This window comes from Eptesicus fuscus, chromosome 7, assembly GCF_027574615.1.
Source record: "Eptesicus fuscus isolate TK198812 chromosome 7, DD_ASM_mEF_20220401, whole genome shotgun sequence".
Classification (NCBI taxonomy): Eukaryota; Metazoa; Chordata; class Mammalia; order Chiroptera; family Vespertilionidae; genus Eptesicus; species Eptesicus fuscus.
Window position 1 is genome coordinate 72,829,520 of NC_072479.1, and position 15,592 is coordinate 72,845,111.

At 42.9% G+C, this 15,592-nt stretch overlaps 1 protein-coding gene across 8 annotated transcripts in view; it reads right to left on the reverse strand.

Annotated features, from left to right (window-relative positions):
- Window positions 1–15,592, reverse strand: part of PPFIBP1 (PPFIA binding protein 1) — a 164,327-nt gene that overhangs the window by 126,233 nt on the left and 22,502 nt on the right. For 2 of the 8 annotated variants that reach the window (XM_054719190.1, XM_054719191.1), the window contains one exon: window positions 5,947–6,099. The exons of the other annotated variants lie outside the window; for them this stretch is intronic. The gene's annotated coding sequence lies outside the window, so the exon portion shown is untranslated. The remainder of the gene's footprint in view (window positions 1–5,946; window positions 6,100–15,592) is intronic. 8 annotated transcript variants of the gene reach the window in all.

Below are 15,592 nucleotides of genomic sequence, written 5' to 3' on the forward strand. Positions count from 1 at the left end.
GTGAGAGCACCGGTATTAAACCCAGATCTAGCAGTCTTAAAAGCCCATTTCCTTTAATATATCTGAAAACATGACACAATTATGACTTTAGGAAAGGAATGGCTTAGTACTAATGAGAATAAGGAATATTGATGTTTAAAACGGAGGGAGATGAAACCCAACAGGAGTTAGCAACTAATTAGTTCTGTAAATTAAAGGTGAAAGAATAATAAAATCAAAGCCAACTACCAAGTGAAGGATAATCTGAGGGTAACAAATCATGTAGGTCCAATGAAACCTCAATAATTTAATGAAAAAATAGCCCTATCATAGTATGGAAGACCAGTCCTAATTCTAAGCAGGCTACAAAATACCACGTATAAGACAAGTGCATGCTGTATGTGCACAAGCATATGTGCATCTGCACATGCACATTTTCATTTATTTTGTTTATTAAACAAATGTTTATGGGGCTTCTCTTAGGTTCCAGACACTTGTCTAGTTGCTGAGGATATGGCAATAAACAAAATAAAGTCCCTGCCTACAAACAACAAATAAATAAATAAACAAACAAGTGAAAATGTAAGAGATAGTGATAAGACCATGGAGAGAATAAAGCAGAGTAAGGAGACAGCTCAAAGAGGAGAACTGTTCTTTTATATAAGCTGGTCACTGATGTGGTGACATCAGAACATGGTGCGGAAGGAAATGAGTGACTGCCATTCAGTTTCTGGGGAAAGCATTCCAAGCAGCAGGAACAGCAAGTGCAAATGTCCTGAGGCAGGAGTGTGCTTGGAGAATGGGAGGAACAAAAAGTAAAGATGGAGGGGAGGAGCAGGAGGAAAGATCAGAGAAGACACAGAAGTTGGGGGTGGGAGATGACGCAGGACTTTCGTGTCATCTTAAAGACTTTGGATGTGATTTCCTTCTGAGGAAAATGAGAAGTCATCGGAAGATTCTGTGTACAAGAAAAATGGCATGGAGGGGTGGGGTACGATTGATAATAAGCGTACAAACTGCAACAAATAGTAAATAAGCCATAGAGATCTAATGAACAATATAATGGAGACAGACAATACTGTACTACAATCATCAAACTTGCTAAGAGACTAAAACTCAATTCTCTCAACCACTAAAAGAAAGGATAATTATGTAATGTGATAGAGGTGCTAAATATCACTACAATGGCAATCATATTACAATATATAAATGTATCAAATTAACACACTGTACAACTTAAATTTGCACTGTGTTCTATGTCAAATATATTCAATAAAAAAGAAAAAATGGCATAGTTTATCCATAAGTAAAGAATTAAGGTTCAAAATACCATATCTAGTCATCATTACTTCATGAGGAGATTATTTATGAACTTCTGTTTTCCAGTTTTACTTATTTATTACTTAAAAGGTTTGGTACACAGCCTATCAAGTTAGTTTTCAAGTGCACAGAAGTGACCCTGACGGTGGTTCTAGGGAGACAGAATGGTTAGGTTTATGGGCCCTGGATCTGGAAGGCTGGACTTGGCTGCTGGTTTTGTGCCCATTCAAGTTGCCCAATGCCTGTCAACCTCAGTAGGCTCAGCTTGAAGTGGAGGTAGTAATACCCACCTCATCTGGCTGTTTTGATGTAAGTAAAGCATTCACACAGTACTAGGCTCAGAATAAGAGCCCCAAAAGTGCTATCTGTCAGTATCACCTCCAAGCTTTCAGGAACAGTTAAAATACCCTCGGAATTTGCAGCTTGTATTGGATTCAGATCAAGTGCTCACCTGGACTTCTCCCTTCATGTACCCTCGGCAAGTCTCTCTCAAAGATAAGTCCAATCTACTTAATTACCATAACCCAAACTGATGGAACCCATGAGGTTTTGCAGCAAAGGACACCAAATCCAAACCAACAAAACAAGTAGATTTATTTAGCATTTAATTCATTCCTGTGGGTTTGTGAACTCATCTCTCCTCAGGCAAATTGTAATCCTTCATCCCTTTCAAATTTTTCAGTCAAAGTCTAAACCAGCCAATAACTTGAGTTTAAAATACCGGATTATTGACTGCTGTTTTAGAACGAAGGGAAAACCTTGGATTTTTCAAAGATTCAAAAAGCAATGATATATTTTACACAAGGACAAGTTTCCTTGTGCGAATTTTGAAAACATTCAAATGTGTCAAGTTTTCCATGTGTAATATTTACCTGTCAACACAAATTCTCTCCACAGATGAAGAACATTGCATAGACTTTATTTGTCACTAAGGAAAGTCTCAGCCACATTCTAGCTTAAAGGACAATTACAGTGTTTTGTTTTCTGAGGGGGAGGAATGAACAACTTTAGCATCTCCCAGTCTATGTGTCCTCTCTAGAATGTCAACTTGGCCCAATTGCATTTACTTTTCATGTAGGAAAATAGTAGGGTTTGTTCCACATCGGTGCTGTGTATGTGCATAGAAATCTCACCATTTAATTTTGTGTCTGGAAGAAGAGGAGCTTATAATTATTCCTTGAGGTATAACTATAATTAGGTTTTCAAGTATCCTAGGTACCCCAGTGATCCAATTGTAAAATAACAGAGTTCTGGTACTGTGTTATTGGGTTGGCTTCTTTTCCCCCTTGAACCATCACATTCCTCAAACCTCAGGAAGCATGAGGAAATCTTATCGTTAAAAAAGATTTTTTTAAATAAAGAAACTAAGCTAATAGAAACTGATGTTAGTATTCAGCACTGATGAGAATTTCATACATACTCGATGTTTAAAATTATTGTTAGGACTATGAGTTATGTCCAGCAAAATAGGTAACTGGCAAGTTTAGGTTAATTAAGTTTAACCTTATTACCTCTGGTGATGCCAATAAGAATATATAATAACACAACTTCCTAACTAAGGCCATACGGGGCACTTTACACATGCTCCTTTATACTTCTATTTTGCAGACGGTGGAACACACATACAATGTAAAGGTCTCACCAAGCAGCAAGTCTGTGTCTGTGTGTGTACGTTGTGTGTGTGAGGGGGTGGCAGGCAGGGGAGGAGTATACCTACCCTGAACCTCATTTCCCCAACCACCCTCCAAAAAGGAGGAAGATATTTCTTGACCTGCGTAGGATAGTGTGTGTGATGCGTAATATGTAATATCCTATATAATCACATATTCCTACTTTTCTGTGCTGCTCCCTTTTCTGGGAAGGAGGGAGATGAAATGAAAATACGCACTCTCCATTCTTGGTTGTCCAGTATGACCTAATTCCTGGAAGTAGCCCTGTTCATTTAAAATCACAGTTACAGGTTCTAAACACCAAATAATCTCACAAAACCCTGGAAGGGTTTTTAGGAAAAAGGCAAAGGTATAAGAAAGAGAATATAGGAACACACTAATAAACTATTTATAAATATAAAATGCCTAATAATTTTATTCCAAAATATTTCAAAAGTCAACTTCCACTCAAACATATCCCCTGCATTACTAAAATGCTATGGAGTAAGATAAGCCCATGTTTAAAAAAAAGAACAGACTCCAGGAAATAAAAGAACAGAGCTTCAAATAAAATGAGATCCCTTGCCCTGCCAGTGTGGGTCAGTGGTTGAGCATCAACCTATGAACCAGGAGGTCAAGGTTCAATTCCCAGTCAGGGCACATGCCTGTTTTGGGCTCGATCCCCAGTGGGGGGCGTGCAGGAGGGATCCAAGCAATGATTCTTTCTCATCATTGGTGTTTCTATCTCTCTCTCCCTCCCTCTCCCTTCTTCCATGAAATAAATAATTTTTTTTTAAATGAGATCCCTTCAACAACTGAGTGGTTCTCAGCTCCCAGGATTATCAGAAAACAAACTATATTAGAGAATCTATTTAGGATCCGTAAGGGAAAGAGAACTTTTTTGAGGACTTGGAAATGTAGGGAGGCAGTTCACATTCCAGTAATTCCAGGTTTGTCCCCAATAAAAGCTGCATCACTCATTTCTCATATAAAATCTATAAGGGGACAAAATGTCTACAGAGCTGGAAACTTACAATCTGAACTAACAGTAAAAATAACACCAGTGAAGAAAGTGATATTCAAAAGACAGGGCTCTTGTAAGTAGTAAATCTCCCCTGGTAAACATCTCCCTTAAGTATTTTAGGTACTTGGTAAATACCTTCACATTTTTAATTTTTCAGATTATTCTTTTTCCTTGTGTAAAAGCATTGCTACCAAGATGTTACTCCTAAAAAAATTTAATTTAATACAAAACAGCTTAGCAGGAAAGAAAATTTTTCTCTTCATTGATTTAAAAATAACTCAAGCTATAAGAGATTTCTAAAGCAGACTCCCTCTTCTTTTTCTTAAAATACATATGAAGCCAGTCATGGAGGGTTATCAAATAAGAGGACCTAATGCAATGCCAGATTTTTAATTCAACAAACAAAAGTCAAGCCATTTAAACAATTCAGTAATCCATGTCTCAAAGTTGTTTTTTTTTGGGGGGGGGGTGTTTCACGGGAGACCCAAAAGATATACCTTTATTGAGATTTTAAGACACTTAATCCCTTTCGCTCCTTCTCCCTCCAAATATATATGCTGGAGCAAATGTATAATAATCACTCTTCTTAGAAACAGCAGGCCTACAAAGATTAATTTATTAGCCTGCAACTACTCAACAATTTCAAGAAGTAACCTGTTTGAAATCTGAAGCAGAGAGGTTAGATGATTTATTAGTAATTCTGTGAGTCATGCTTCCAACTTGTTCTCTCCTGGTCAGTGCTGGATGCTAGGGCTGCGTTTGCCCAAAGTAGCCTCCAAGAAGAAAACTCTAAAACAAGACAAATCCAGACAGCCGACAGCAAAGCACAACGGAAGTTTCCTGTCCCTTCAGTAAAGGACAACAACCCTAATGTAGATGGCATTCAATTCTTGGGGGAAAGAAACCAGTTTTAGTTCCTAACTACTGGAAATGGAACCCATCAAATCTTTCACAAAATCTGTATAACTAACTAGTAATGCAAGCTAAGCCCACAATAGCTATTCTTTGGTGACATCCCAAAGTTTTTCACTTTATGACAACAAATGTAATCAGTGGCAAAGAATGGAAACATTGCTAAAGATTAAGTCTCACCCTGGCCAGTGGTTAGAGCATCAGTCTGCACACAGAAGGGTCACAGGTTCAATTCCTGGTCAAGGGCACATACCTGAGTTACAGGTTCGATCCCCGGCCCTTGTCGGGGTGCATGAGAGAGACAACCGATCCATGTGTTTCTGTCATTGATGTTTCTCTCTTTCCCCCCCTCTTTCCCTTCCACTCTCTCTAACAATCAAGGGGAAAAAATATCTTCAGGTGAGGATTAACAAAACAAAACAAAAACAAGATTAAGTCTCATAGAATTTTTTATGTCTTTCAACATTTGTGTTTCATTAAAATACAGAAGTGAAGGTTATTGCTCTTAGTTACTCCCAAATGGCAATGGAAATGGCCATATTAGCCATGTATACATCAGAAACCTTATTAGGCATGTCGGAAATCAGAAGCCTACGCTGGACCTTTGATTTCTCCAGCAGATCTTGGAACTGGCTTATCAACAACTACAACAAAATGACTCAACACCAACCTGTTATGCCAAAAAATACTTGACTCCAAAAGCAACAGATGTATTCAGGAAACAGTTTTATTCAGTGGGCTAATGGCTAATTTCAAAATATTCTGTATTCACTACTCATAATTCAATTTAAATTTCACAATTTAAGTTCTAAACATTGAATGGTTCTCCCCACCTCACCCCCACCTTCCACAGCCTCTTTAAACCATAAAGCTATGATTTAAGAAGCTATTCAAAATTTTATGTAAAATGGTTCCCAACATGCTTAAAAGAATAAATATGCTTGCCAATAGGACCGGGACCATTAACCTAAAACAGGGACAATTCCCCCCTTCCCCGCCCCCCACCCCAACAATACAATTTCTAAAAAGGCTCTGAGTTAATGAAAATACAAGCCTGCTCACACGTAAACGGCTTTGATGCTTTAATTCTGTCTTACGGTGCTACGGCGTGGCCAAGTGATTGTTGCTCCGTAGAGAAAGGGGGAAGAGTTGGGTTAAAATATCTTTTTCCCTTCAATCCCGATTTATGATTTCCTCCAAAGAAAAGCACAATTTCTGCCAAGAAGAGGAAAACAAGGCTTAGCTTTCACATCAGGGGGAAAAATAGCAGCAATCCCTTTTGCATATAATGATGACTATTATTCAGCCCACTCAAGTAAAACACAAAACCAAAGAAAGGAATAGGGAATCTATAGTCCTGACAGGCTCTGCAGTAAAGAAGAAACAAGAAAAGTCACGGGTAGAGAAATTTCCAGAGCTTTTCCAGCTCTCATCAGAAATAAGCAGTGATTGTATTCCTATGACCTGTCCCCCGGGGAGAGAGGTGCCTTTCGTCCACCATGCTGTCTCTCTGAATAACAAAAATTTTGCAAAGAACAAGAGGAGCTGGCTCTTTTACGAAATCATAGAACTTTATTGTTGAAAGGACCTAAGCCAACCCAAGATTGGAGCGCTCTCCCAGAGCCGGGATATTTTCTGACGCATCGCGAGGAATTCTGCCACCTCCGCTAACGGGCTAGACGCACTTGGTTCTTGGCAGGGCCTGGCCCACGGCCGTCTCAGCACCAGTTGAGGGCTGTCCTCAGGGACCAAACAATACAAGCCTATTCCCTCTTCCGCTTGGAAACCGGACAAGGGTTTTCTCATAGCGGTCCCATCTCCCTTCACTTCATGGGACATCAAGCTCCGGTTCTCCAAGCCGCTCCTAACAGGACACAATTCCCTGACCTCTGGTCACACCACTTCCACACCCCACACTGGAAACCTTCCAGATTGGCAGCATCCACTGCAGTGTATGGAGTCCAGTGCAAGACTCTCCCACACAGAGCACAAAGGGGCTGTTATCTCCAGGAAATGGGACACTAATGGGCATTAAACCTGCTCAACGTGGCTTAGGTTAACTTTCCTTAACTTTCCATGATCAGAGAGAGCATCACATCTGGGAAGCTTTTGTCAAACCAAGCCATCTCCATTTTTAGGGGACCTTTAAAAACGTAAATTCACAACCTGACAAAGAGCCCTGTTAGCTAAAATATTACCAGCTCACCTTACCATGTCATCTTGTACGGATTCGTTCCTGAATGTAGACTGTCATCAGGTATCGCCCCCAGCTTTGTTTCAACCACAACCCCCAGTCACAGATACAAATGCTTTGTTAGAACCCAGTGGCAAGTGCTTCTAAATCCCAAATCCTTTCCTCCTGGTGCATATCTTTTTTTTAACCCAAGAAAATACAAATTTTCATAAAGCAATCATTTTAAATAGGATGAACAGCTTCCCTAGGCTAAGAAATCTGGTGAACAGCAACGTATAAGGAAGGAATAGCTGGCTAAAAACAGTTCTGTTAGGCCCTAGCTGGTTTCGCTCAGTGGATAGAGACTACAAGGTCCTGTATTAGATTCCGGTTAAGGGCACATGCCTAGGTTGTGGGCTTGATCCCCAAGAGGGGGTGTGCAGGAGGCAGCCAATCAATGATTCTCTCTCATCACTGATGTTTCTATCTCTCTCTCCCTCTCCCTTCCTCTCTGAAATCAATAAAAATATATTTTTAAAAAACAACAGTTCTGTTGGGATGAGTGTGATAGCTATCTCTACCAGCATTGGTGTCTGCTGTTATCTTAATTACACCCAGATATGTACATTATCTCTAAGACTTAAAGGGAATCTTAACAGGAATACCAGCTAACGTCCACAAGTGACCAGTTTTAATTCATTTGCCATAATATACACTTAAGCAGTCAATGTTAACCAGATGGGTATTGTTAAGCAGCTCTTGGTATCAAATTACATTTTGTTGAAATACTGCCATTCCCAGATGACACTGCTCAATTTTGTGACAGAAGGTTGATCCAAGGCACTTAGCAAGAGTTGCTTGTCATGGAATGCATATATACAATGGAATACTATTCAGCAAAAGATAAGATGAAATACCACCATTTGCAATAACATGGATGGATCTTGAGCGTGAAAACTGCTTGAGAATATGCTAAGCAAAGTAAGTCAGACAGGAAAAGTAAAGAACCATGATTTCACTCATATGTGGATATAAAACTGAAAGCAACAAGTAAACAAGACAAACCAAAAAACCCAGACAACAGCATGGCAGTTACCAGAGGTAGGGGGTAGGGAGAGGTAGAAGAGGGTAAAGGGAGTCAAATATATGGTGATGGAAGACTTGACTTTGGGTGGTGAACACACAGTTCAATATATATATATGATATATTATAGAATTATACACCTGAAACCCATATAATTTTTTAAATATATTTTTTATTGATTTCAGGTTGAAGCTCAACCACTGAGCAACACTGGCTGGGTGAAACCCATATAATTGTATTAACCAATGTAACCCAAATAAGTTTAATAAAAATTTTTTAAAAGAGTTGCTTATACATTGCCCCTTTAATCAATTATTTAAGTAACACATATAATTCAGAATGTATTCTAGTTCATCAATTTGGAAGACATGGAGGAGGGAAGAAAAGCAGGAACCATTTGATCATTGTCTGCAGCCACCTCCATCACCCTATTCCAATAGAGGACACCAGAAAATGTTCTCAAAGGAATGGAGATTACTAAGGAAATCGAATGTAGGCTAGCGATATAAATGATGTGAATGGCATGCCCTAGAGCTGTGCATGCTGAGTCCCTGAGTATAAGACTCAACATGATCAGTGAAGCCCAGCTGGTGTGGCTCAGCGGTTGAGCGTCCACCTATGAACCACAAGGTCATGTTTCAATTCCCAGTCAGGGCACATGCCTGGTTGCAGGCTCTATCCTCAGTAGGGGGTATGCAGGAGGCAGCCGATCAATGATTCTCTCTCATCAATGTTTCTATCTCTCTCTCTCTCTCCCCTCCTATCTGAAATAACAAAACAAAACAAAACAAAATTTTAATGATCAGTGAATTTCTTAGGGACCTTTTCCTTATCATCCCAGATAAACCTTGTGAAGAATTGTTTTCTATTCAATTCATAAGTCACCAATTTGAGGGAAATCAATTTCCCCTAGAGTTAGCCACAGAGCGTGAAAACCGCTTATTGAGAACTGATCAAGTACCAGGGACTTTGCCAACATGTGCCATGCAGCATATCAGTCCCATAATACATTGGGCACTCTGCCTCTGCACTCTTACAGAAAGCTTGACTGGGCACTCAGCTTCTGCAGGGTCATTCATGAAGTCAGCTCATACACGGTCGACAGGCTATGCAGCAGGGCAGCCAAAGTTCTTCAGCCTCCGGACAGTTAAGAGAGCGGTGGGGGCAACCCATCTGTGAGCCAGGAAGGGCTGCAGAAGAACGCAGCATAGCAGGGCACAACACAGCATTCACTCGCAGCCCTGATGAGCGCAGTCCCCAGCCCAGCTGGCCTGCGTGATGACAGAGGCAGCATTGTTGAAGGCCCGCGGGAGAGATCAGACTTTATCAGTCACCAAGTTAAAGAAAATTCACTCTCTTCATACCAATGCAAACCTGAGTTCATCTTTGTTTTCCATTACCCTCTATCCCCCACCCAGGCAGTAACCAGGGTCAAGCACAATATAGTAAGTTCGGTGTTACCAAATAGCCTTGAAGCAAGGGAAAGGAGAACCTTTTTCCCCTGTGCAACGTGGATTTGGAATCACCCCTTGACAATTCCATCTGGGACACAGAGGGCTGAATATGAATGCATGTCTTTCCCCTCCCACCCTCAGCCCTGTCTGATCCTCAGTCCAAACCATGATGTTCCAATGCACAGCTGGGCCTCTCTCAAGCAACCCAAACAATTGCTCTCTGCTCCAGACATCCCTTCAATAAAACTATACACAGTGCCAGTGTTCCTCACCGCAGTCCAGGACAGCTCAGCTAGACACTGGCTGTGGGGTTGACAGTCAGGGATTATTGCAGCCAAAGGGCATTGTGACCCCTCAAAACCTACCGCAGCTCAATTCTCTGTGTTAACAATAAGGCTCTCTATTCACAAGATGTGTGTGTGTGTGGGGGGGGGGGTCCAAAATACTTTCCCTTTGAAATGCAATCTGCAGGTGATCAAAATATAAAATGTAGTATCTATTTCAATTCACTGACAACAGAATTCAGAAATGAAACAAACAAACAAAAAAAAACACACCTCAACATTTGGGATGAGGCAGACCCCTGGTGAATCAGAACAAAAGCTGTGTTAGAACTGATCAGAAATGTTTGAGTAAAAAGAATTTTGAAGCCTGAGAAGTCTGGCAATATCTACCATGCCCTCGTTTTAAAGATAAAGAAACGGAGGGTCAGAGGTTTCTGGTGGGGCTCACAGATGCCTGGAACGCAGTTTGCAACTCGGCAATTAGGATGCTATGTTCTTCAGCTTCTTTCAAAGTCTTATACTTTTTAACTGAATTTATTGGGGTGACACTGGTCAATGAAATTATGTAGGTTTGACGTGTACAATTCTAGATTATCTGCACATTGCACTGTGCTCTCACCATCCAAAGTCTAGTCACCTTCCGTCACCATTTATCCCCCTGCCCTTCCACCCCCGTTTAGCCTCTTCCACATCCCCTATCCCCCTTTCCTCTGGTAATCTTTTTTCTGGGTCCATGAGTTTGTGTGTGTGGTAGTTTGGGGCGGGGGGTGGAAAGTTTGCTTAATTAATCTCTTCACCTATTTCACCCAGGCTCCCCAGCTTCCCTCCCCTCTGACAGCTATCAGTCTGTTCTCTGTATCTGTTGTTTCTATTTTGTTCATTAGATTCCACATATAAGTGAAATCACATTATATTTGTCTTTCTCTCACTGGGTTATCTTACTTAACATAATTTGTCTTTCTCTCACTGGGTTATCTTACTTTCCAGATCCATCCATACAATCAGGAAAAGTAAGATTTCCTTTTTTATGGCTGGGTAGTATTCCATTGTGCAAATGTAGCACAGCTCTTTTATCCACTCATCTATTGATGGGCACTTGGGCTGCTTCCAAATGTTGGCTATCCTATATAATAAATATAATAAAGAGGTAATATGCAAATTGACCATCACACCCTCACAAGATGGCTGCCTACAACCAGGCAGCAGGGTTAGTGAGGGATGACCAAATGACTGAACAAGCAGGCTGCGTGGAGTGACCGGGCCGGCAGGGGTTTAGTGAGGGACGACCAAATGACTGAACAGCAGGTTGTGTGGGGCGACCAGGCCAGTGGGGGGGGGCGGGGCATGAGGAGCGACCAGGACGGCAGGGGGGGCAGTTGGGGGTGACCAGGCCAGCAGAGGAGGGCAGTTGGGGACAACCAGGCTGGCAGGGGTGACCAGGCCGGTGGGGGGAGGCAGTTAGGAGCAACCAGGCTGGCAGGGAGGGGGCAGTAGGGAGTGACCTGGCTGGCAGGGGTGGCAGTTAGGGGCTATCAGGCCAGCACACAGAGGCAGTGAGGGGTGATCAGGCCGGCAGGCAGGTGTGTGATTAGAAGCCAGCGGTTCAGGATTGTGAGAAGGATCCCAGATTGGAGAGGGTGCAGGCTAGGCTGAGGTGGACCACCCCCCCACCCTAGTGCACGAATTTCATGCACCAGGCCTCTAGTTGTAAATAATGCTGCAGTGAACATAGGGGTGCATGTGTTCTTTTGAATCAATATTTAGAATGTCTTCAGCTATATTCCCAGAAGTGGAATCGCTGGGTCAAAGTCTTCTAACATCTCTGCCTTATGAACCAGAGTCTATAAAAATGCATGTTTTAATCTTTCAAGTTAATATGCTTTTTAAAATGTATCTTTATTGTTAAAAGTATTACGGATGTCTCCCTTCCCCGCCCCCCCATTGACTCCCTCCACTATCACTTGCCCCACCCCCCACCCCCAGGCCTTCACCACACTATTGGATATGTCCATGGGGTATGCATATATGCATTTAAATTTTTTGATTAATCTCTCCCCACTCACCCACACACCCCTCCTTGCCTCAGAGTCTCTAAAAATGTATTTTTAAGTGACAAAAAAAATCTATCCATTTAAAAATATTCTGCTTTATTTCTAGATGGCAGCTTGACACACAATCTTCATATCCCTTAGCAACACATATACTTGAAATAAGAACCATTAATTCCATAAAAGTAGAAAAATGAAAAGCCTCGTTGTTGGCTGTCAGAGACTGGCCAGCCAGCACATAAGCACAGATGGGGCTCTCCCAGGGCCTAAGCAGGCCGGACATAACATCAAAGCTGCTCGGCTGTTCATCTGACTTAAAGCACACAACAACATCAAATAGGTGCTTGGAAGGTTTCCCCCATTTTTTTTTTATTTCCAAGACCTTCCATGCAACCATCCTCCTAATTCTGAAACCACTGTCTACTTTACAATAATCCTTTTAAACCATGTCAATTGCTCTTTGGAAATGGGAAGGATGTAGATTAGAAATAAAGCCCATCTCTTCTAGCTAGCACCAGGTTAGAAAGATGGTACCAGCAGAGGCCTGTAGCCTCGGGTAACCACAATTATTTTAGAGGCGGGGGATGGAGAGATGGACATTCCCCTCTTCGTTTAGGTGCCAGACCCTCTGAGAATTCTTCCTGGCCCTAGGCCTGAGTTAGGGTGCTCCTACGGGACAATGAGCACCCCTCCATGAGATCACACTCCTCTGGAAACTTAACCAGGTCTGTCATGATTATAATAAAACCAGAGGCCCAGTGCACGAAATTTGTGCACTGCTAGGGTCCCTAGTGGCTGCCAGCTGCAGGCCGGTGCCCAGGCCGCCTGCCACCCCAGGGGCCTCCCTCCCTTCCCTCCACTGGCCCCGCCCCCTGGTTGAACTCTCGGACAACTCCCCGTCGAGGGGACAATTTGCATACTATGCTTTTATTGTGTAGGATTGGAACTCTTAAGTACTAGGATATGGAATTTACTCTTAGTACCAGCTATGTGACCTTTGGAACTTTTCGGTGTGTCAGTTTTCTCATTTGAAAATGGGAGAGTACCTACCTATAAGTTTCCTTATTTATAAAAAAAAGAGAACGTAACAGTATCCACCTCAGATTGAAACACTCTTATGAACGAGCATCCATATTACTGCTCTTTCAAGTCCTAACACATTAGTTGTCCTCTTATCTGTGCCTGTTTTATCTTCCCCGGCTAGGTAGATAAGCCCTTCTGTGTGTTGCGGGTTAAAAACGAAAACAAAAACACACAAGCTTTGAAATCAGACAGAAATGGGGTAGCCTACAGGCTCTGTTATTTACTACATTTCATTAAGTAAAAATATATATTTTTCACATTGCTGAAATGGAATAGGTCTTATAATTAATGGCATCTTACATTCCATTGGGTACTATCTCTGAACGTGAGCAAGTTACAGAATCTGTGTAAAGCTGGTGATAGTACCTTCCTCTCCCAGAGGTGCCGTAAGGCACAAATAACATAGCCGTGCAAACCCCTAACGCAGCACTGATATCCTATTGCATTTTTCACCCTTATGTGGCCAGTGTCTTGTGTGTGAAGGATGCCGAGGAGGTGCATAAACATTTATATGGAAATTTAAATCATCCATGGAAATTTAAAAAGAGCGCCTGGATGCACTGCAAGCTAATGAGTATGCTGTCCCTGCCAGAGCAGCCTACGGGAAAGATCAGGGACGCTAAGTCCAGGAATGTCCAGGAGGGGCAACGTACAGACACTCAGGGCCCTTTACAAGGACCTGCAGCTGCTGTAAGCCACCCACCCCAGAGCCTGGGGTCACTGTCCAGCCCCCACATGGGGCCATTTATAGAATCTAACACCCTCCTGAGACGGCACTCAGGCTCAAAGTTCACATGGTGCGGCCCGTGGTGGAGGGTGCGTTTCACAAACCCAGTTACAGCTCTTGGCATGTTAACAGTTAGTGCTGAGCACTCCATTAAACTCCACTAAACCCTTCACAATAACCCTATGAAATATAACCAACCTCAAGCAGCACCCCTGTTTTCTGAGGCCCAGCATTTAAGTCAGATCCTGATAAGGGGCGGAAGTCCGCCTGCTTCCCAAGCTGTGTCCGTCACCACTGTGTCCTTGCTCAGGGAGGTTATGCAACATCAGCCACAGAGGCGTAGCTTTCCCACACTTCCAGGTCTCACCTTCAAAACCGCCAACCAGCATCCTCCCCAGAAGTGTGTCAGATCCTCCTGCCCCCGGTGCATGGAGGCCAAAGCGGGTGGAGGGCAAGTGGATAGGGCAGTTGTGTGTGGACTGAGTTTCCAGTGGGTTTCCAAGCCTAGTAGGGGCTGTGTCCTCAAGCTCCGGCCAGCCCTAGCGGGCAATGCTTTCGACCCTTTTCCATTTCTCTTGCTCTCGGTTTATTTCCCATAGCTCCAAGCACCACCCTGAAGATTTACTTCCAGTTCTCCCTTTTCATGATAGGCTTCCTCCATATTTTTCTTTTTTACTTATTTTTTTTTTTAAATTCTGGTTCCTCTTTGCCTGTCTGTGTGGCTTAGTGGTTGAACGTCAACCTATGAACCAGGAGGTCACAGTTCGATTCCCGGTCAGGGCACATGCCCAGGGTTGCAGGCTCGAGCCCTAGTAGGGGGTGTGCAGGAGGCAGCTGATCAATGATTCTCTCTCATCATTGATGTTTCTATCTCTCTCTCCCTCTCCCTTCCTCTCTGAAATCAATAAAAATATATTTTAAAAATATATAAATAAAATAAATAAAAATTCAGTTTCTTCAAAATTTTCTCTCCTAATTAAGTTATTTCTCTTGACACAGCACCGCACTTCCTGGAAACTCTTCTTTATTCATCCTTGGCAGACGTGAGTCACAATGAAAAGGCACAGCTCAAGAGTCCTCATCTGAAATTTCCAGAACACCAATGATGAACGCGCATGTGCAGGCATGTCAGAAAGTCGGAGAAGCCAGGGAAAGACGTGCTCTAGGTTATGACTTTCCCTGCCCCCAAGTAGGATGCCTGCTCCTGGTACTGTGGGATCACCCGAGACTCCAGGGCCACTCAGAGGAGAAAGGGGAGAGTTCCAGACAGCAAAGCACACCTGTTGGACAGCCTCGCCCTCGGCCCTTCCTCTGCAGCAGGCGCTCTGCTCATTCCCATCCCTCCTCTCCTCCGAGGAAGCCTTGGGAGCTTTGATTGTATGCCACTCGCCTCCCATTTCCAGGCAATTCGATAAACCAGCGGGCAGATGGTCTGCTTCACATGCAATCCCCAGTCGTCACGTCTTTCCGGGAGGTTCAGAGATGTGTGTTTTTAACATGGAACCTCTCACCATGGCCGCTGGAGTTCTCTAGTTTCTGCATAAGGAACCGTGACCCCATAATGGAAACCGGTTGGTCACATGGTCTATGACTTGGCATGACAGAGCTCCTGGGCAGCAATGCAGGTCGTGGCAAAGGCCACGGGGCTATATCGGAGGTAAGGGGGACTTCCTGGGAAGTGAAGCCCATTGGTCAGAACACACACACACACGCTGTCACCTTTGCTGTGCAGCGAGCCCACATCTTCGGACTTCCTTACTTCCAGTCCCCACCACCCACTCAAACGACTGAGATGATGGGTCAGCAGGACGCATTGCCTCCTTCACTGACTAGAAGACAGAAAATGAAAGAGAAC